Below are 24183 nucleotides of genomic sequence, written 5' to 3'. Positions count from 1 at the left end.
ACCCCGTGTTAACTGACATCCCCTCGGCCCGGAAATCCAGGCCGTGAGATTTGCGCGGCAGACACGTTCCTCATCTCTATCTTTTAACTGAAATGCACCTCGGCCAAGAATTCGTTCGATAATGAACGGTCCTTCCCAGTTGGGCGAAAATTTGCCGAACCGAGGGTCCTTTGTCCAAATAGGAAGCACGGCTCGCCATACTAGGTCACCCTCGGCGAAAGCTTTTTGCTTAACCCTTTTGTTGTAAGCCCTCGCCGCGATTTGCTTTTGTGCCTGCATCAGGTTATGGGCGTCGAGTCTAGATTGCTCTAAATCTTCCAACTCCTGAGCCATGGCTTGTGCATAACCCCCCCTTCACGCTCAGGCTGCTCGGCCACACAAAGAGACCGAACCTTTAACTCCATCGGGACGATGGCTTCATGACCGTAGGTTAAGGCGTAAGGAGATGTGCCCGTGGCCGACCGTTTTGAGGTTCGGTAAGCCCAAAGAGCTTCGGGGAGCAAGTCGTGCCACGCCCTAGGTTTTTCCTCGATCATCTTCTCAAGGATGCCCTTGATTACTTTGTTACTTGCCTCGGCCTGTCCGTTAGATTGAGGGTAGTAAGGTGTTGAGTGAATCAATTTGAATCCCATTTTCTCGGTGTACTCCCGTGTCTCGGCCGATGCGAATACCGGCCCGTTGTCGGCCGTGATAGTTTCTGGAATACCGAACCGATGAACGATGTGATTGTCAAAGAATTTGACCATCTGTGCGCTGGATATTGACCGATAGGACTCGGCCTCGACCCATTTGGTGAAATAGTCGGTCACCACCAAAATCCAAGCGTGTTGGTTGGATGCGGCCGGATAGACTTTACCGATGATATCCACGGCCCACCCTCTGAATGGCCATGGTTTGGAAACCGGGTGAAAGGCTTCGGCCGGTACCTTTTGTATGGGGCCGTAGATTTGACACTTGATACATCCCTTTGCATACTCTATGCAATCTTTCAAAATGGCCGGCCAGTAATAGCCGTGCCTCCGAACCAACCACCTCATCTTGACCCCAGACTGGTGAGCACCACAAATCCCCTCGTGAGATTCACTCATGATAACCTTGATGTCCTCGGTGCTGGGACATAGGAGCAATAAACCGTCTGATCCCTTTCGGTACAGCTCGTTCTGATAAATTAAATAACACCGAGAAGGGTTATGCAGATACCTCACTATGGGGTAGCGCCAGTCGGCTTCGGCCGTGTCGATCTCGTCGGTGATATCGGCCGAAAAAACACTTGCGCTGTTATTCCTCGTTCGGCCAAGGCTGGCAAGGTACGCCTCTCGATTCTTATCACGCGATCATGGTCGGTGCTCGGGATGTTTACGCCAGACGCTACCTGGGCCATCTCATTGGCCTCGCCATTTTCGGTGCGCGGTATATGAACAAAGGAATTTCTAGAAAAATCATCGGCCGTGTTGAGGGCCGTCACATAATACACGGCCAAATTCTCGCTCGTGCATTGGTATTCCCCAGTTAACTGGTTAATCACCAGCTGAGAGTCGCCGTAGACCAAAACACGGGTTGCCTTCATTTCTTTCAAAATCTCGAGACCAATGATGAGCGCTTCGTACTCAACCTGATTATTAGTGCATTTGAAATCGAGTTGGACAGCGAACTGCCACTTCTGCCCTTGAGGAGATTCAATTACAACTCCGGCTCCTGACCTGGCTTCGGTGCTGGAGCCGTCAAAGTACATGGTCCAAAAATTATTTTCCATGCGGGCCATACCGATCTCGACCTCCAACTCCTCCTCTTGTCCCTGGGTCGGGTGATGAGCCAGAAAATCGGCCAAAGCCTGACCCTTGACCGATTTTTGAGCCACGTATTGAAAGGTAAATTCGGACAATGCCATCGTCCACTTCCCAATTCGGCCGCGTATGATCGGCCGGGTAAGCATATATTTGATGAGATCAGTCTTAGAGATGATTTGAACAACCGAAGGAAGCATATAATGCCGCAACTTGGTGGCCGCGAAATAAAGCGCTAGGCATAATTTTTCGATCGGCGAATAATTCAATTCGGTCGTGTTGAGGGTGCGGCTTAGATAGTGCACTGCTTGCTCGCGCCCAGACTCGTTGTTCTGAGCTAGCAGACAGCCGATAGAGCCCTCTGAAGCCGAAATGTAAAGTCTCAATGGTTTTTCCCTTTTCGGCGGCATAAGGACCGGCGGTTGGGACAAGTATTTCTTGATGTCATCGAGGGCCGCCTGATGCTCGGCCCCCCATACGAACCGTTCCGTGTCTTTGAGTTTGAGCAAGGGAGAGAACGGCCGAATTTTTCCCGCCAGATTGGATATGAAACGCCGTAAAAAGTTCACCTTACCGAGGAAGGACTGGAGCTCCTTCTTAGTCCTCGGCGGAGGGGCCGCCATAATGGCCGTAGCCTTATTTTTATCCACCTTGATTCCTCGTTGGTGAATTAAGAAACCGAGGAAATTCCCGGCGGTGACACCAAAAGCACATTTCTTCGGGTTCATTTTTAGGCCGTGCGCTTGCATCAGGTCAAAAGCTTGTCGAAGATGTCCTACGTGGTCGGCTCTGGACGGGGACTTTACAACCACATCGTCGATGTAAACTTCAACGGTTCGGCCTATAAGGTCGTGAAAAATAAGGTTAATGGCTCTTTAGTATGTCGCGCCGGCATTTTTCAGGCCGAACGGCATGACCACCCACTCATAGGTTCCGATTGCTCCTGGACATCTGAACGTCGTTTTGTGAACATCTTCCTCGGCCACAAAAATCTGGTTGTAACCCGCATGGCCGTCCATGAAAGACAGGAGTTCGTGCTTTGCGGCTCCGTCCACCAGGAGATCTGACATAGGCATGGGATATTCGTCTTTGGGGGTCGCGAGGTTCAGATTTCGATAATCGGTGCAAACCCTCAAAGCCCCAGACCTCTTCAAAACCGGTACAATGTTGGCCAGCCATTCAACGTACCGGGCCCTTCGTATGAAGCCGGCTTTAAGGAGCCGTTCAATTTCCTCCTTGACCCTAAGCTGTACCTCGGTCGAGAAACGCCTTGGCGGCTGTTGGAAAGGCTTGAACCCCTCCTTGATTCTTAATTCGTGCTCGACCAAACTTCTTGGCAACCTAGGCATCTCATGATAATCCCAAGCAAAACAATCCTTATATTCATGGAGCAAGCCGATAACCTCGGCCGCTAACTTAGGATCCAACAGATGGCTTACAAAAAGAGGCCGTGGTTCAGCCTCGGACCCTACATTAATTTCTAACATAGGGTCCTGGACTTCAGGGTAGTCATCCTCCATTTCGGCGGGCACCGTTTCTAGGTCGTCCAAAGTCAATGCGTCCGTTTCGTCCGCTTCGTGGAGGAATTCGATCAGGTTGATTGGTGAATTTGGCCGTAAGGATTCCGCCGCCCAGTGTTCCAGCAGTCGATCGACCAAATCCCTCACGGCCGCTACCCCCTCTTCTTTAGTGGCCTTGTCGGATATTCTCGGCGCCTAACTCCAGCACTTTTTGGGCCGTCGTCCTGGTTGGTCGGTTGTTTGCATCGTGGCCGGTGAGGACAACCCATCCAACATCGTCGTCGTAAATCCGAGCTTGCACGGCGTTGGCCTCGAAAGGTTTTTCGTCGGCCGGGTGTATAGACACCTTTTGGCCGTCCCAGAAAAATAACAATTGGAAAAGGGAAGACGGTATACACCCAGATTGATGGATCCAATCACGGCCGAGTAACACGTTGTAGTCGACGCTTGATTCGACCACGTAGAAGGCCGCGACCCTTCTCTAATCGGCCACGGTAATCTTTAAGGGCAATACGCCAATGGTTTTTGACTTATCACCGACAAAACTACTCATGACCACGTCGCTGGGGATGAGGTCCTCCTTCGACTTGTCCAGCTTTCTCATCAAGGAATAGGGAAGGATGTTGACCGTCGCCCCACAGTCAACGAAAATCTTGGATATGGGCACACCCTCTATGTGAGCCGAGATATACAACGGCTTTAAGTGCCGGTATTTGTTCGGCTCGTCTCTTGGTATCACCTCGTTAAATGCTACGGCCAGCAATTTCTCCTTAGTCTTTGGTCTCTGATCAAATTGCTCTTCAGGCACGTCATCCTCTAAGCCGCTGGTCTGTCCTCCTGGGGCTGAAAACTCGAATGGCAGCACCAAGACCATGTTGATGTCGACCTCCTTCGGTTCCTGCGGGTTTCCCCTACCGGCTTCTTCTTCGGTCTCAGAGCCGTCTTTGGCGAGAGCCGTTTCCTCGACCATCCCGAGGATTCCCTCATATTCTTCATCGGAGATTCCTACTGCAGGGTCGTCCTCGGCCTCATGTCCGAAGAGGGGATCTCTGAATCCCTCGTCCATAAGCCTCATGGCCCTCGGACTATCAGTTGTGGACACTTTGACCTCAGGGGGTTCTGAGGTTTCGATCTCCTCTTTGAGGGCCCGTCTAGCCTCTGGCAATGCGTCCCTGGCTGCTAGGTAATCGTCTAGGCGGCTTACTCGGCCCTCTTCCTCGGTCGTTAAACCAAAGAACGTGTCTGCCGGCGTCACAGCAAAGTACCGGTTTTAGCCTCTAATCCGCCGAGGTCGGGCTGGTAACTTGGCAGGCCTCTTGCTCTGGACTCCCTGTTTGCCTGGTATACGGCCTTAATGGCCGAGTCAGACCCGCTGGTGATGAGGAGCGCTTCTGCCTTTGTGTTCTTGAGGGCCAATTCTACGATCCCTCCCGTGGTAGATGTCGACGACACCTTCGTCTGTTCCTTCCATGACCGCGGCCTTTGGTTGAGCTGAATTGGCCGACGAATCACAGAGACTCTCGTCTTGCCTAGGGCGCCACGCCCTCAGAGGCTTGGTGCTGGCTGCTCTCACGGCCGGGGCGACAACTGGTTCGGATGACGGCCCGTCAGCAGTCGCCACTTTCTTTTGGTGTTTGAAGCCCTCGACCTCGGCTGTCTGCTTCCTGGCCTGCTGAACCTGCCTCTGCATTCTTCTCAACTGGGTTTTCGTCAGTGGTTCGGCCTGCCCCCAGGCCGTGCATGGTACCAACGGTCATCCTTTATGACTGGTGGTTTGAAAGTTTTTATCGACCTTGGGGCGGCCTCTTCTTCGTGGCTGGCCGAGGCGCTGGGGTTTTGTGGCCCTAGTCAGCTGAAAACAGCTCTGCTGGTCGGCCGTCGACCGTACTGACCACCGAACCTTTTCACAGTTGTTTGAGATGGCTCTGCGGCCTTCCTCTTGTTCTCCTGCGGCCTGGGCTGACGGATCTTGCACTTGCATCGTTCGCAAAGGGCCGGCTCAAGTTCGGCCAAAGGCTCCTTTCCTTTCGCCGAACTGCGAACTCCTCTACCCCCGGCCGGGAGTTGGGCGTCGACCATGTTAACGACAGGTGGAGGGAACGGCTTGGAGTCGACCTGCATGGCCGCCTTCTCCAGAAACTGGAGCTTCTTCTCGTCTATCAATTTCTGGATAACGTCTCGCAAGACGACACAGTTGTTGGTGTTATGAGACCAAGAACTGTGGTACTTGCAAAACGTTTTCCCCTTGAGTTCTTCGGGCTTCGGAGTCTTATGGCCGAAGGACAATTTTACCTTCTTCTCGGCCACCAACAGGTCGAAGATAGCCTCGGCCCTTGTTAAATCAAAAGTGTAGGCCTTCGTTTCCCGCATCGTGAACTTGGCGTCAGGGACCTTTGTGCGGCTATTGTCAGTTTTAACAAGCCCTCTGCAAACGAAGGGTTTGTCTATGCTGACTTCGGCCGAACTCATCTCGACCTCATCGCCTTCGGCCTCTGCGGAGCCGTCTGCTTCGGCGTAGCTGACGATGGGATTCCTGTAGTAGGTCCCCTTTGAGGCCGTCTTCTTCTGCATCTCCTCTTTCAACAAGGACGCATATCTGTCCACCTTGTTGGTCAAGTCATGCATGTCCCGAAATTCGATTCCCTGGAATTTCTTCCGGTATTCGAATTCCAATCCTTCCTCGGCCATCTTGACGAACTCCCTCTCTGGTAGGTTCATGCGGCACCAATTCCTACATGTTTTGAACCGCTGTAGGTAATCGCTAGGCGATTCGTCCGATGCTTGGCTCATTCTTTCCAACTCGGCAACCGTTATTTCTCGGTTGGTCTGGTAGAAATGTTCGTGGAACAACCTTTCCATATCAAACCAATCCCTTATTGAGTTCGGTGGAAGGTTTATGAACCATGAGAACGCCGCACTTGTCAAAGAATGAACAAATAGTCGGAGTCTCTGAGCGTCCGAATCGGCCTCTCCACACTGGGCAGTGAAACGGCCAATGTGTTCAATGGAGGAGGTCTGCCCATCCCCAGAAAAAAGCATGAACTCTGGCAATTGATAGTTCCGGGGAAGGGGGATCCGGTCAATTTCTGGCGGGTACGGCCTCGTATATCTTGGCATGTCCGGCCGCCTCTGAGCTAGGCCGTCTTCGATCATCCGCCGGACGTCTTCGAGCCGGATCCCTTGAGGTGGTGCCTCCTGTTGGGCTGCATAAGGCCGTGTGGCCTGTAGCACCTCGTTCTGAGGCCTTGCCTGCTGGGCCATTTGAACCAAGGGCACGGCCGGGATAACCGAGCTGGTTGATGCCAGATGAGCACCGTGGGTTTGGCCAAGGTGCGTATGCGTTGTTGCTGGAACGGCCGACCCATAGTGAAGTTAAGAGCCCAACGGACACGACGACGCCTGCAAAGGTGGTGAGGCGGTCAGACTGCCCTGACCGTACTGTTGTGATGATACAGCGGACGCGTTGCTTGGGCCAGGATGGGTGTGGACGGCGGCAGTATGAACTGAGCTGAGTGGGTGGACCGCAGGATGCGTGAAGCTGCCGTGCCCTAGTGATACAGCCAAAGCATGGAGCGGTCCGCGCGCTGTCTCCGCCGAATAGGTTGGTCCAGAATTCGTCCACGTGGGCTGGGATTGCCCCCAGCTGTTTGTTGGTGGCAAAGAATGCTGGCCGTAGCCTGATGCTTGGGCGTGGGCCGAGACGCCGAGGCTGCTGCTTTCGCCGTAGGGCTCGATTCTGTCGCACTCTTGGCCCCTCGATCCGGATCTGGGAGGTGTCGCGGGCGAGGCCACCGGCATCCTCTCCTGAAACAGCGTTTGCAGTTCTGAGGAGAACCTGTCCATCGCGGCCATGAAGGATGTTTCTATCCTGTTGGCCTGCTTAGACATCAGTTCCTCCACCACTGCCTGTTCCTGCATGGATTCGGCCGTGCGAACCGTCGTTGTTGGAACGCTGGCCGAAACCCCGACCGAACGTTCGGTCTCGGTAGTTGTGATTGGTGAGGCGGACTCAGGAGTCTCAGAAGTCATTTCGACGGCTTTGTTTTTGAGCTTTGCCTGTGCCCTAGTTTCCACCATAAATTTTTTGACAAGAGTCCCACTGGGCGTGCCAAAAGTGTCTGCCGCGCAAATCTGACGGCCTGGAGTTCCGGGCCGAGGATATATGCGTTAACACGCGGTTTCCTACTTTTGGGTGCGGTGCGGTTTGTGCGCGGGCGTGCCAGCACGGTCTACCGTGCGTCGATGTATTGATGAGTGTTGGATGGTTGAGTGGTGCGCCTGTTTGAACTCGTCTTCCTAATCAAACGATTGTAGTCGAGAGAGGAACTGGTCTCGGCTGTTAGGTTCACGGCCTGAACTACAAGGCCGTTAAGTGATGGTGTAGGTGGTGGATTTTGGGCGGTGCTCCGGCGTGCTGCTCAGGGAGCGACGGTCGTATGATATATGGGGTGAGTGAACGAACAACAAGGATGGTGCTCCGGCGCCTTGAAAATCAAGGGTCGTATGATATATTGATGAATGGATTTTTCTTACAATCTACCACTACTCCTAGGAAAGCAAGTAAAGATATTGAAAGTGCATTACAGGAAAAAATAAGTTGCTCCGTGGGAGGCTTTGTTTTGGTGTTGAACCCCTTGAATGTAGCTCGAGTCTTGTATTTATAGGAAGAGTCCCTGGAGGAGTAATCGAGGCTAAAAATCTGCATGGTGGAGCTGGATTGGAGCAAGTGGGCAATCCAATCGACATTTGGGATCGTGAAGTATGGTGGTGTGACCCCAGAAATCCCGGTGAATCTCGGCCGCCGCTCTTGATCGGGTTCTGAGCTTCTGGCCGTGGAGACGCATTTATGGCCTGGATAGCTAGTGAACCAAATCTCAAGCTGTCAGAATCCTTGTGAGAATGTTCACGTCTAATCACTCTGGTCCTCATCACCAAATCCTGACTTCAGTCACTTCCCACCTTCCCTCATGCATTAAATGCTTCTTTGTGGCCAGTGAGTTTGCTGCATTAAACAGGCACTACTTCATTAAATGAAGTCTGGGTCCCTGCTATCACGTGATGATCTGACTTTAATAATTCTGGCCGCGATTTTGTTTGGCCTCGGCCTCGGCCTGCGCTTGAGGCCGAGATGTTCATGCCTTAGCATTTCTTCTTTTGTCTTTAGGAAGGCGAAGTACCCTGGCGAAACGCTGCGTTTCAGCTTTTACGAACAAGTGTTAGGGCCGAGAGAAGGGGCTCCTTCGGCCAACTTATGGCCGTAATTTATCAGGCACAAACACTCCTCTATCTTTCTTTCCATTGCCTCCTCATCTTTTCTGCACAACTAGACTTCTCCATTTTTAGATCTGGTGCTACCCTATTTCTCTCCCTTATTTTCTTATTTTCCCCTTCTTCTCTTCACCTCTGTCTTTCTCTTCCTTATACATGGTTCTCAAATCTTGATGCCGAACGAGATCGAGAAGTTCTTTGCTCCTATCTCTCAATATTTCTAGGTCAAAAAACTTCCAATTGGGTCTCGATTGTTGCCTAAGAGTCGAATCTGCAAAACATTTCTAGGTTTGCGAAAATCAGGCATGCGTTAGTGGAAATCAGGGGAAACCTCTTCAAATTCAGCCTTGGTACAAAGTGGCTTTTAAGAAAAATTGCGCTGCTGAAAGTTCCAGTAACATTCTTTTTTCTTCTCCTTCTTTTCTGTGTTTGTATGTGTTTTGGGCCAAACACCCTGTGTGGGTATGATAATATCATATTAGTAATGCATTGTTGCTTTGAGTTAGGGCAATCCAGAGAAGGAGAAAATTGGTTATTGTGCTGATATATTAGATGACACTAGTAGCCTTTGCTGATGTAGTTTTCTTTATGCAGCTGAAAATCGGATTCACAATTTCACAATGACATACAGGTACAAAATGAATTTATTTTCTTCTTCTTTTTTTTGCCAGATTGGTAGATATATGTTCTTAGAGTTGGATCCGTTTTATATATTTTAGTAAAGGCTGACCAAAGTTTTTGTTTTTGTTTTTCTTACCATAAATACTGTCATTTGTGAAAAACAAGTGGTTTAGAAGTTAGAACAATAATGGATTCTTTAAACAAAGGAGAGACCAAATTGTTGGCTCAAGTATTGGTATAGGAGATTTCAGCACTAAGTTGACTAAGAAAAGACTGAATTTAAAAAAAAAACATGGACTTTTGTTGCAAATACAGATTGTGGTGCCTTAGTATGAGTTTGAATTATTGGGCCACCAATGTTACTAGTTCAGGTTTGTCTTAAGCTAGCCACAGAACCTCTTTTCTTTTCTTTTTTTTCTTTTTTTTTCTTTTTTCCTTTTAACTTTTTCTTATACACATGGATTTTACTTTAGGCATGGCTACCTGGTCTTGTAGGTAGAAGAAAGGGATACTGAAATTTATTTTCTCTTAGTATGGCTATTGGGGGATATGAGGAGTATATGGATTTTAAAGGATGAGAATGGTGAAGATGCATGTGGAGTCATCAAAACAACAAGTGCGCGATTCCAATCTTAAACCTTCAGCAGATACAATTAAAGCTACCATTTTTTTTTTTTTTCTATTTGAAGCTTATTTAGGGGTTTGGATTTTGGTTTGCTATATACAATTAAAATTATGAAAATTCTTTGTTTTCTTTTTGGTCTTGCCACTTGTTGCAGTGGGATGTTGTTATTTAAATCCAAATCTTTTGACTTTAAGATGCAAAATGTACAATTTTGTTTCCATAGATATCATTATTAGGTTCAATTATTTGGACCCAAATGCTACTGTCAAGTACTTGAAGAGGCCAAGAGAAGTTCATATATTTGGATACGGAGGTTTAATGGATGCTTTTATGAAGATTTTGTATGAAAGGCTTTCTTTGGAAATCATGCATGATAAAAAACACACACACATATTATATATATATATATGGTTTTATGTAGTGGTTATTGTTATAATATTCAATTGGGCAATATTTTGAGTTGCTTTTTAATTTTGCAGCTATGTGCTAGTGCATTAGCTGGTCAGATGGTAGTCTTGAAGAAAACAGGTCAAGGAATTGGAGTTTATGTTTTTTGTTAATTGTGGTGATAATTTTTCTCATTGATTAGACTTTTGGTTTCCTCTCTTTAAAGAATTCCAAATAACTTTCTAAACAACACAGATTGGGTAGGAATTGGTTAATCTGTTATTTTATATGGCAAGTTTCAGCTTCAAAGATTTGATTGGATCTCCTCTTCTTTTAACGAATACAGTGGGGTCTGTAAAAGAGAGATTTGATAAATGGAGGAGATGTGATATTTATTTTTAAGTTAAAAAGTAAAAGGAAATGTGATTGTACTCATACTTTGTGCATAGTTGGCTTCAAGTCTTTCTGTACATTTGAATTAAAGGAAGTGGGCATTTGTATCTGGTAATGAATATGTGTATGATATGAGACTCCAATGGTGTTGGACAAGCTTGATGTTTTCATTGGTTTTCTCTTAACTCTTTAAATTTCATGTCTTATCTATTGGCAGATTATGCGTTCATGGAAGCTTAACTACAAAGACAAGTGTTACGGAAAGTCAAGCTTCTAAGTTGGAAGTTTTACATTTTATCGTACTATATAGCTTGGTTTATTTTAGCATGTATTAGGAGTTTTTGAATGTTTGTATCAAAATATTATACTTTAGTGGGTATTAAATTTCAGCATGATATATATTTTTTAATCTATTCATTTAGCTATTAATTTCTTTGAAACTTTAGTTGCGCAGGAAGCTCTCCTCTTTTTTTTTTTTTTTTTTTTTTTTTACTTTCAGTTGCACAACTCTTGACGGCTAAGAACCGTCAAGAAAGATTTATTAAATGTCAGGAAATATATTTATTGATACTTATTAAGCGACAATAAAAGCCTTTGTTGACGTTTTTCACTAATTAGTGACGCTTTTTATCTGTCGGGAAACAGTATTTCTTGACGGATAATAAGTGTCAACTATGGTGGTACCCTTTTTTAACAGTGGCATCGCTGATGCTTTTGGAACCATCATCTAATGGCTATAGTGATGCTTTTTAGCCGTCAGTAAAGGGTGTTTTTCTTGTAGTGAGTCATCTTCAGTGATTGTGGTAGAATTGACATCTATCTCCATTCCTCTGGTCAGAACAGATGGCAGACTTTTCTTTACACCTTGATAATCTTTTGCACATAATCTTGAGGCATTTGTATCCCTGTTGCTACCTTGGTCAATTCATTGGCCGCAAAGTTCTCTTCTCTTGGGATATGTTCCCAAGTATCTTCCCTGAATTCTGTCAGAAGGTTCCTGGCTGCTACTAGATAGACAGCCAGGGAGGGTTTAGACACTTATATTCTCCAGCTATCTGTTTTAACACAAGCATAGAATCTCCTAGGATTTCTACAGACTGGATCCCTAGTTCCACCAGCATTTCGTGGCCAATGATTAAGGCTTCATATTCAGCCATGTTGTTGGTGCATTGGAAATCTAATTGGAAAGAAGAATAGTGAATGATCCCCAGTGGCTCCTCCAGAACAATTCCTGCCCCAGAAGCTACAACTGTTTTTGACCTATTTTTCACCCGTTAAGTTAACGGGTCGTGTCGTGTTCAACCCGTTATCTTAACGGGTTAACACGAACACGACCCGGAACCCGTTAAAACGACCCGTTTGCCAGGTCTACTTTTAGCCCTTGTTTAACATAAATGAAAATAAATAAATAAACCTTCGTCATCTGAACAAGAGAAAAAAGATACCTTTGGGTCATGGCTGGTTGGGACCACCATTCCTGCCTGCTACATGTGATCGCTACTAACTTATGTCGCCTCTCAGTTGACCAAAAAAAGGCGTTCACATTTGCTTGAGCTTTCACGATAACTTTCCTTTCTTGTTTGTTCTCATAACGATTGAAGAAGAAGAAGAAGAAGAAGGATAGAGAAATGCTCAGAGAGACGAATAGGTTTCTCGATTTCCTTTTTCATCAACTGATTCACACTTGGACTCTAAACAGCCTTATATCAGCTTAACCATCTCTAATGTTCCTTGTATTATAGCTTCCATAACAAACCTGTCTAATCAAATGCTGCCATGTGGCATATGTAATAACATTCTAGCTGAATGACATGTTTGGCTATTCCTGGCCAATAATGATATGTCACATAAAAGTGTTATCACTTGTGTCATAGTATTATTGGCCGTGTATAGCAAAATAATGTTGTCCCCATTTCATGAAAGTCTTTGTCAAGTCTTCACAATAACAATAATAATAATAAATTTTTTGAGGAGGACAATAATTGATATGATACTAATGAATATTGAAAGCTCCGTCCCTCTGATTGATTCATACAACTTCAGCAAGCAAGAGTCACGTTATACGTTTTGAGGAGGACAATAATTGATATGATACTAATGAATATTGAAAAAATAATTGATATGATACTAATGAATATTGAAAGCTCCGTCCCTCTAATTGATTTATACAACTTCAGCAAGCAAGAGTCACGTTATACGTTTTGAGGAGGACAATAATTGATATGATACTAATGAATATTGAAAGCTCTGTCCCTCTAATTGATTCATGTTGCTTTGATTCAGCTGCACCAAAATGGATTCAGTTGCATCCTCAACTTGTGATACTCGCAAGTGCACGAGCCGTTTGGTAATATAGCATATGTAAGTGCGAGGTCGATCCCACGAGGATTGGTGATTGAATGATCCAATTCATTTCCCCTACCCAAAACAGAAGTGAAAAAGAAAATAAATAAAACAAGAAAAAAAGGAAATAACTCAAGTAAATAAGTTCCCAAGTTCAATTAGATTAACGGATTGATTCTAGCTAAAGTATGATTAAGCCATGGTGTCTGGTCATAACCTTGTGTTCCTAATTCCCTAATTTGATCATTTGTTGTCTAACCTAAAATTAAGCATTAGGAACCCATTAAGCATAGAAGAACAATTTAAACAACCAAGCATGTATCTAATCCCTGTTGTCGAATGTCCATACATACTCTTCCTATTCATAGTTCAATTCGAATTAAAGCATGGTGTCTACTCTTAATTCAAACCAAGATAGCTAATATGCAAGCCTAAATGGTGATCAATCATTCAAACTAGCATATTAACTTATAAGCATAATGAATAAGAACAAAAACCATAATTGAAACTTGGAAACTAATTAAACTTGAATACTTAAGAAAGAATGTACATTACAAATAAAAGTAAAGTGGAACTAAGAAAACTTGAAGGAAAATCTAGTAAAATCATTTTGTTACAACAATTGACAACTTGAAAGGAAACTAAGAGAATTTGAGCGAGAGAAGGGAAGGGGGCTCTAGAGAAGTGTTTGAGAGCTCCCCCCCTTGGGGTGTGTTTTGAAGCTTGAAGGCTTCTCTATTTATAGGGCTAAAAGGGAGGAACATCGTGATGAATTCCCACACCATCCTTCATCTTTTGCTGTTGCACCTCAAGCTTTCTTCACATGGGTTCAAAGGTGATCAGTTGTGGCTGCCTTTGCTGCCAACCCATGTGGTTGCCTTTTGCTGCCAACCCATGTGGTTGCCTTTTAGTTGCTGAAAAAACGAGTTTTCTGAACCAGGCTTGGTGTAGGAAGGCCATAGGTTTCAAAACGTATCCAATGGGGCTCAAATTTGGATATGTTATACTAGACACCCATTGGAACTACTGCTATGAAGAAAGTATTCCCATCGGAGCAGTAGAAGTGTGCATTTTGGGCCTTACAAGTTGGCTGCCGAACAGAGACTTGGAATTGACTTCATTTCATTTCTTTGCTTTCTTTTTGCTTCACATGCATGCACATACTTCTCTTTAATAGCTCAAAACCTGATCTCCAGCTCCAAAGTGATCTTCCAATTCAATTCCCATGTTCAAAGGCTGAAGCAAAAATGCCTCTCATCATTCCTCATTCTTCTCTCTCTCCTTTCTCTTTGCTTCACATGCATGCACATGCTTTCTCTATAATAGCTCCAGCATGTACGAACTTGCTCCTTTAGAATTTCATAGCTGGAATGCCTCCCTACTTCACTCATTATTTTGGGTACAAAGTCAGTTATAGCTGGTGTGAGGCACATGGCTAAAAGGAGGCACATGGCTAAAAGCTGGCAGCTGCAAATCCTCCTGAGCAGGGTCCAGTGTTGGACGGGCTAAGGACTCCAGATATGTTCAATTGGGCTGAAATTTGGATATGTTATAGTACACACCCATTGGAACAACTTTCATGAAGCTCTTCACCTCATCCGAGCCCTAGAGCATGCTGATCCAAGGCCAAGAAGTTGACCCACGAAACTGGGCTGGCAAGGGTTTGTAGCCAAAATTAGTTTGTCTTTAAGCTCTTCTTCCATTCACCCAAATCAGGCCTTAACATGCATGGATTGCATCATTTCCTATCCAAAGCCATCATTGTTACCTAAAGCTCAATGAACTGAAAGATAAACACAAAAATGATTAAAAGCACAAGTTTAACTCCAAAACATAACCAAATCATAAGCTAGAAGGGTACAAAATGATATACAATTATGAACCGATCAAATACCCCCAAACCTAGATTTTGCTAGTCCTCGAGCAAAACAACACAAAACAAAGTTAAAAACAAAACAAGAAGTTAACTAAACCACTTCCGCAGGTAACTCGATTGCATTGAGCGTATGCAACAAGCCTTTAAACCTCTAGGCATCCCTAGTAGGAGGAGTTGTGTCTCCTGAGGGTTTAACAGAAACGATACCCACAAATGTTTTACTAACTCTACAAAACAAAGTGGTTAGATATTAGATTTGTTAGTCCTTAAGCAAAATAAAAGAAACACAAAAACAAAAATAATTACAAAAACAAAAGCAAAAAACAAAAAAGTAAAAATAAAACTCAAAACAATCTTTCCGAACATTTTCTGAAAAGAAATGACTCATGCACATGACTCAAAAGTTAAAAGCTCAATTTTAGAAATTATTTACAAGGCGGCAAAGTTCAAAATACAACATGCTCAAAGTGTAGTAGTGTGATAGCCAAATGCAACAAATTCCCCAATCTTAGTTTTCACACAATTTCAAAAATCATACCAAGTACAAATGCAACTTCAAATCTCACCAAAGTTGTCCTCTCACAAATGAATCACTCAGAAGAGGGCTACAATGCAACACTCAGTTATAAACATGAGATTAGAGTTAAATCATAAGGGACTTAACTCAAAAATAGGAAGATAAAGAACTTAAATTAATATGATCTCAAGAAGGATGCCAAACACTTAAAAGTAAGAAAACGCATGCAATTCAACCATATGACATTTAAGATCAATTTAGGTCTTTATTATAGGTTGTAATGGGGCCAAGGGTGTAAGGTGAGTGAGAAATGAAAGGTATGGATAATACAAAGTCCAAGGAACTCAAAAATGTAAGAGCATAAAAAAAAATAAAAAAAATGTTTACAATACTTCGAATCATCACGATTAGATTTTTTTCTTTTACATGATCAAAACTCCTTATACCTTCATTTACAAAGGTTTACACTCCTTTCCAAACAACAATTATTTTGAAGGCCCAAAAATGAATTTTCAATCAACCACCACTTAATCACAACTTTTTTATTTCTTTTCTTTCACCAATTGTGTGAATTTCTTTTTTTTTATTTTTTTTTTCTCTATGTAATATCCCTTCCCAAACTTAGCATGAAAAACACATCCGAATTAGAGCTCATGAATTCCTTAGAAAGGTAAATATTTGTTTTTCGGGCTAAGGCGAGGAAATATAATTGGTAAAATGAAAGAAAATGTTTACATGTAGGCTCAAAATGGTAAACAATGGAAAATCATGCTTAAGCATGCATAAGGTGAGCTTGAAAGGCACAAACGATCCAAAGAGGGCCTAATATCATTTCTTAAATGTCATGAAATCAAATTGCAAAAGAATGAATGACTTTTAAGTGTTCAACCAAACCAATGAATAATGAGATCAATCAACAACTTTGATGACAAGAAAATAAGAGTATGTGTATAACACTCATGAAATGAAGCACAAGGCTCAAAAGCTCACATTATATGGTTATATAAGTCTAATTTATGCTTGATACAATTCTTTGGGTCATGCAAATCCTTCAATTGGAAAATTATGAAACAAATGGCAAGTGCAAAGAAGGTTTCGAACATATCATGCTAGAACGATGCCAAATTTTTATTTTATTTTATACTAAAAATAATAAAATGAAATCCAATTTTTATTTAAGTCATGCAAACATTTATCACAATCTCATCATAAGTGTTCGGAAAGTGACTCAAAACAAAACAAGACTCAAAATAAAAATAAAAAGAAACACAAGCAAGAAATTAATTAATTAATTAATTATATTTTTTTAAATTTTAAGAAAAACCAAATTTACTTGCTAAACTCCAATACCCCCAAACCTAGAAATGAAAATTGTTTTCAATGTTTAAAATTTAGGCACAAGCAATGTAAAAAAATAACAAATGAAGGTATTAAAGCAAATAAAAAATCACAAAACACACAAGAATTAAAATACAAAAATAAAATAATTACAAAATAAAAATTACAAAACAAACAAACAAATAAAAAGAAACGAAACAGTAAAACACTCGAAACAGAAAGCCCTAAACAGTCTTACGCAAACCAAAACCCAAACAATTGAAAACCCAACCCAAAAGAAAAACCCAAAGCCCACCTGTTAATTAATTTATTTATTTAATTTTTTTTTAATTTTTAAAGTGAAACTTGAATTGGGAGCGCGAATGCGGGATTTCTGAAAAGAAAGAGTGTGGTCCCTGATGCCTTGGTTCCTGGGAAGTCACGGGGAAAGGAGGTGAGGGACGTGTTGGCGCGTAGAGGCCGCTTTCACATACCCCAAGCTAGAATTATTAGCCTCGTAGGAAGGCGCGATGACTTTTTCACTTGAAGGTGGTGAAAGGTGAAAATGCAATTAAGGGGGTTTGGGAAACGGGTGCGGCGACATATAGAGATAAGCCGTAAGGGCCGCACAGAACTCAGAACCGCAATGGCTAGGGTTAGCAAAAACTAAGTCTATAAAAGGTAAAAAAGAAAGGAAAAAAAACACAAACTCAGAAACACACAAAAGAGAAAAGAAAGAAAGAAGAAAAGAAGTGAGAAATCAAATGGCCTCTTCCTACCCATTTTCGTTGGATCTCAACCTAGCTCCACCGACTCAAACATGGGGCCAAGCAGTGGCACCAGTATGGGTGCCCTACTTTGCCTCCGCACGGGGACCTGTGACTGTAAATGACTCAATACTCCTGGACAACAATGTTGCCATTGGAGTGGGCAGAAATCTAGTGACTCCTAAAGATATACGTGTGCTGGGCACAAGGGATGATAATCGGGTTGCGAGTGATGCCCTGGCACTGAGCGTGCAGAGTGCAGCATGTGTCGCAAGTTTGGGTCATCGCCTACTTGCGAAGTCCCATGAGGTAGAGGTGCTGAAAGGTCAGTTGGCGGCGGAGCGAAGTATGGTTGAAGAGTGTCAGACTGCTATAAAAAGCTTGAAAAGGGAGAGGGCAAGGATAGTGGAGGTGAATCGACACTAGTTAGAAGTATTGCGGGATGAGAATAAAAACCTATCAAAAATGGTAGAGTTGTACTCTCGCGACATGCGAAAGCAGCTGGAGGACCTAGACCGACCGGGTAAACGCAAACAAGCAGATCGCGAGAGTAGTTACGCTCAAGCTAAGATTGCGATCTTTGGGAGCTCAAGTGGTGAGCCCCAAGAGGCTGTGCATGAAGCCTCGGAAGAGGACAGCCAGAGGGCCAAACTCAAAGCTCCAATGGTCGAGACACCGAGCACTGTGAAGAAATGACTTCTACTGCATTATTGATGTTTTTATTTTATTTTGTTGTTTTTGGTTGTTTTTTTTTTTTTTCAGAAATAAAAGAGTAAGGTTGCAGAAAGAAAAAGAAAAAGAAAAAGAAAACGCACTTCCCAACTAAAATAAAATAAAGACGACAAACGGAAAAGAAAACACATTTCCCTAACTAAAATAAGACAAAGATGATAGCCGAAAGGGAAAGGCAAAAATACAAAGCACTAGAAAATGAAAGTAACGGGCAAAAACATTAAACACCAGAAAACACGGAGGAAAAAAAGAAAAGTAAAGTAAAGGTGCTCCCCCTTGAAGCGATTAGGTCGAGCATGCCCGGGAAATCCGAAATGGTGTTGGCACCCTTTTTAGCATATGTCTATTTAAACCACACCTCTACAAGCGAATGATACCCAGCATTTCTTCCTGCAAACTCAAAGAAAAACATCAAAAAATCCAGAAACAAAACAATGGCATCCTCATGCACTCACCTTGATGATCTCAACCTTGAATTGTCCCTTGCACCTCCGAATGCCCAGATAAGGGCTCCTCCAAACCCTGTCTTCCCAAACTCTACATATCATCACGGCACGGCCTCAAACTTTGCTGAGGCAATATCGAACTTTGCTGAGGCAAGGCCGAACAGAGTAGTGCTGCTGGGAGGCATGATTGGCAGCAAGCTCACACCGGCAGATCATTGGCATATAGCACACAGGTCTGACAAGGTGGCAGTGGACGAGTCCCACACTTTTACCGCGCTCCAAGCTGTCTCGGCCACAAATTTGGGCTTGCGCCTACTAGCAAGAACACGAGAGTGTGGAGCTCTGAGCGAGGAGGTGGCTGCCTTGAAGGCTATGGTGGCGGACTTGCAGAAGCGGCTCTACTGTGCCAATCAGCATGTGGAAGCACTGCAGAGAAAGAATGAGGACCATGTAGAGCTGCTGCAGATTTTACAAGTGCGAGACAATAGAGGCAAGCCATGATGATAATGAAGATGAAGATGATGAAAGATGATGAAGAAGAAGAAGTTTTATTGTTTTTATTGTTTATTGTTTTTGTTTTTTTTAATGCAGCGTTTGAAATAAAATAAAAATGTGTTTTAACACTCAGAAATAAACTAACTAACCATACCACGTAAATAAATACATAAACCAACTTAACAAAACAAAAACAAAAACAAAGACTCAACAGAAAAAAAAAAAACAAAGAAAAAAAAACTTAATTTATAAACACACGAATATACAAGCAACTCACGGATGACCAGTTAAGGGCCTCAGAAAACACAGCCAGGGAATTCGGGAAGGTTGGAGGGGTCACAATGGTCCCGCTTAAAACCCAAACTTCTTAGACACCGAAGGTGTCGCCTAAAGAACTCCTAGACACTGTATTGAAGGAAGTGTTTACTGGAGTTACCAAATGTTAGCTCATATGAAAAATAATTTTTTTCATAAATTTTTTAAAAATATTCTCGTAGGAAAAAGAAACAAAAACAAATTAAGATAACATGAAACAACAAACCATAAACGAAAATGAACTAAGTACTCTAAACAAACTCAAACAAACGACATAAATTGTTGTACTAAAAGAAACAAACAAAGAAACCAAAAAAAAACACAAACAACACTTTCTATCACCCTTTTATCACCATTTGGACAGATTCGTTTCTCTGTTTTTCAGCTTCAACCTGTGTTCAGTTTTTAGCCTATAACTTTCCAACCGTAAGTCCAAATTTCACATTCTTTATATGGTTGGATTCAGCACAGAAAGCGTCCCTCTAATTGATTCATACAACTTCAGCAAGCAAGAGTCACGTTATACGTTTTGAGGAGGACAATAATTGACATGATACTAATGAATATTGAAAGCTCCGTCCCTCTAATTGATTCATACAACTTCATACTACTACAAAAAGTGAAAAAGATGACTAGAAAAAGACGACGGTAGAACAAAAAACCGTCGTTGTATGTAGAAAGATGACTGTAACAGAAAACCGACGTGGATAAGTAACTTAAACAACTAAAAAATGGAGGTCCTCTTGAATATTTTTAAACAATGACGCACCCCAATAAAAAAGCGTCGTCTTATTAAAATGGTTTTCTTCAGAGTTAAATTCTGACCGAAAAACAACGACAAGAGGTATGAAGCCACCGACGTAGAAAGTAAAGACGACGGTTCAACAAAAAAGCCGCATGACGGTATATTACAAAACAACGATGTGTTAAATCAATGTACCATGACGCGGAAGATATATTTATTGACTTATTATTTGGGAGTGTACTACGACGGTACCTACAACACTACTGTCGTATAGAGTAGTAGAGAACAACGACAGCAGAAGAGTAGATAACGATGTCTAAATTAGAATATCCACGTCATATTTATAAAATATCAAAACGTAATAACCACGTCGGTTTGTTCAATTAGCGACGTATAATATTTATTTACCATGTCCTGATGTTTACCATCGTATTTATTCAATTTATACGTCTGCCTTCTCTGTAAACCGCCGTCTTAATTTTTATTGCTTTTTAAGGTTTTTTTTATTTATTATTTTGGTAGCCTAAGACAGTAGATCAACAAAATGTCAAGAACTGAGAAAAATCACAACGGTTTTAATAGAAAACCTTCGTCACATGAAAATTAAAATGAGATCCCAACAGGAATGAAATCTTACCATTGAGATCCTTAAAGACAATATTTTAAATACACAAAATCCAAAACGAAACCAGAACTGACGACGGCAAACTTTGAGAAAGACAATGTTTTGAAAGTTAATGATGTGTGCGTTTTGGTGTCTTTGAGATACACCAAAACGCATACATCATTAACATCCAAATTATTACCCCCAGAGAGGTCAGACAGAGCGATGATGTATGTGTGTTTGTGAGAGGTCAGAGAGAGCGATGATGTAAATGAAAACTGAAACTGGAAGAATGCGTCCAATTTATACAATAAATCTTCAAAAACCACGGCGGTCCTTATATAAATACCGCCGTCTAATTGTTCAAAACCACGGCGGTTATTTATTCAATAACCACGTCGGTTATTTAGTTATAGGGACGTTAAAATAAGATTCTCACGTCGTAATTTACCGACATCTATTTCTTATACAACGTATAATATTTAGTCATAACCACATCGGTTTTTTGGTTATAGGGACGTTAAAATAAGATTCCCACGTCGTAATTTACCGACGTCTATTTCTTATACGACGTATAATATTTAGTCATAACCACGTCGGTTTATTAAATTAGCGACGTATAATATTTATTTACCACGTCCTGAAGTTCAAATTACCGTCGTATTTATTCGATTTATACGTCTGCCTTCTCTGTAAACCACCGTCTTAATTTTTATTGCTTTGTAAGATTAATTTTTTTTACGCTCCAACACTTTGCTAATATCTTTCTTAATGTCTTCTGAAGTACTGTAAAGGAAACTGAGAAAAGAAAAATCAATTAGATCAAAATTAAACATGGAAATAAGGAAATACAAGTAAAGGAAACTGAGATTATCATCAAACATACAGGACTGAGAATAAAATCTTACCAGTGAGATCTTTGGATCCTGATCTTACCAAAGTGACGTCACAAGGAGTCGTTGAAATGGTTTATACAGACACTTTAGCTTCTATCCATTTGAAATCTGAACCTAAAGTGACTCTTCAGATTTCAAATGGATAAGAAGCTAAAGAGTCCACATTTGTCTTTCAGATACACAAACGCGAACACACATCAACATCGTGATGTGAGACAGAGCCAAGGGCAAGAAGAAGTTGGAACTGAGAGTTAAAAAACGCGTGAAAAATTCATATTTATACAAATTTCTTCAATATCCACGTCGGTTATATTACAAATAGCGACATCAAATTGAAATAATAGACGTCGATGGGTAATCATTGGAGTCGTATAAATATAAATAACCACGTGAAATTGATACTTAGGTGACGAGGGGTAAATTTAACTAAACAAACAAGACACAACAACTCAACAATCAAGAGAACACACAGAGTATGCCACAGAGTACCTGCAGTCCTAGAAGATTACTAGTGACAACCTAGGCACTCAGAAGGACCCATCAATCTAGGCATCCCCTGTGCTAGCAACAACTATAGTGAAAGTGTGTGAAGTCATCAATATCAAGTAAACAGCAAACAGCAGATATAGATGACTAGTCAACCACCAAGAACAGAAACCCAGATAAATTTACAGATATGCAAAACAGGTTTTGTTTACCCAGAAACCCACCATTGGGAAAAACTGGGAGTCATCAACCGACTAGGCAATCCACTAAGTAGAAAAGATTCTTACAAAGGAATACAAGCAAGCTCAAGCAAAACCTAGATCTATTTAGGAAGATGAGCTTTACCTCCTTTGTGCAATCTTCTTCTCCAACTTAGCAAAGCTCGAAGCTCAGTTCTTCATGGCAATGGCAGCTCCTTCTCCAGCTCGATCATCCCATGGCACTAGCTTGCAAGCTCCAACTTAGAACGAAGCCAAACTTTGGATTCAAGGGAGAAAGACCAATTTCTTCAAGAAACCATACTCTTGAAGAAATCAGTCATGAATCCGATCTAGATCTATATGAGAGAATGATTTAAATAGCTAGATGCAGATTCATATTTCAAAAGCAGTTTTTCAAAAAGAAATCAATTAGAAAAACTCATAGATGAAATATATGGTTAACTCTTGAGGAAGAAGAAGAGAGGAATGGCAAACCAATCTTTCCAAAACTTCCACACAAAAGAGACGGCTTCCAAATTAGGGATTCACTTGCTTTTACAAACAAAAGAATCCCTTAGGTCAGACTGACACATGGCAGAAGAGAGAGAAAATACAATAGGACAAAACAGATGGATAACCAGCTGGAAATTGCACTGAGCAAAGATGACTAGTCATCTTTTATGAAAACAGTTTTAATGCATGATATGCAATGCATGATTTACCTTTGTCAAATTGCTTGAACCTCCATAGGATAGATGAGATTTAAGAACACTTAGAGATGCTAATCTTAATCTATCCTTGAGCTTGATAAATACATATAAAAGACCTATTACAAAATTGTCAAGGGAAGCCAAAAGAATTAATCAAAATTCATACATTAACAATCTCCCCCTTTTTGGCTTTCCTTGACAACACTCTCTCTCATGAACACTCAACCCAAAACCAAACCTAAGAAGATGATTTAAATGAAGTACCTGCAAAAACAGAAACCAAACTTCCAGCACAAGACAAGCATATTATATCTCAGAATTTTAAAGTTTAAACAATATGCAATATGTGCAATAAGGGGGTTGAGATTGTTCTCCCCCTTGTTGATAAGGAAAGAGCAAAAAGGCAAGGAAATAAAACAGCAAATAGAGGAAATAAACAGAGGGCAGAAAAGCTGATTTAAACACAAGGCAAAGATTGATTACAAATCACATTACACCTGTTCAAAACAATACAACAACAACTCCCCCTAACAAGTTGCACAGACTAACCAATAGAAACTAGGAAGAAACCACAATGCAAGTACAAACATTGACTTCCAATCTGCCCAAAATAGACTCCCCTTCAAGATCACATGATCCCCACAATTTGATAACAAATTTAAACCAACCAAAGAGACCAAAAATACTCCCCCTTATCTAGGACACAACCTAATCAAACCTCTAGCTAAAAAGCTAGAGAGTCAGCAGACTCATCAGATGCAGCAGAAGAGTCAGTGTCCTCAGTGGCAGGAGCAGCTTGAGGATCCACTTTAGCAGCAGCAGAGGAAGACGAAATGAGACTCATAAGATGCTGGATGTGCTTCTCCTTGGCAGCAAGCTCAGCTCTGAGAGAGGCATTTGCGGAAGCAGATGACACAGAGGAGAGAAACGAGCTTGAAACCTTCTGACTAAGGGCAAGGGAGGCCTTGCCAAAAGGAGCAATGGGAGGAGTCCACTGATCCGAGTCAAGAAAAGGCACCATATGACGCTCACAAACACGCTGAATAAGACATGGGAAGACAAGAGTTCCCTTGTGTTTCGTTCCGTGACCGATAGTCTTGCCAAGAATAGCATGATAAATAATATCCCCAAGGGGA

Source organism: Prunus avium, chromosome 6 (assembly GCF_965620075.1).
Source record: "Prunus avium chromosome 6, drPruAviu1.hap1.1, whole genome shotgun sequence".
In the NCBI taxonomy this organism is placed as follows: domain Eukaryota; kingdom Viridiplantae; phylum Streptophyta; class Magnoliopsida; order Rosales; family Rosaceae; genus Prunus; species Prunus avium.
Note: the sequence above shows the minus strand (reverse complement) of the source record.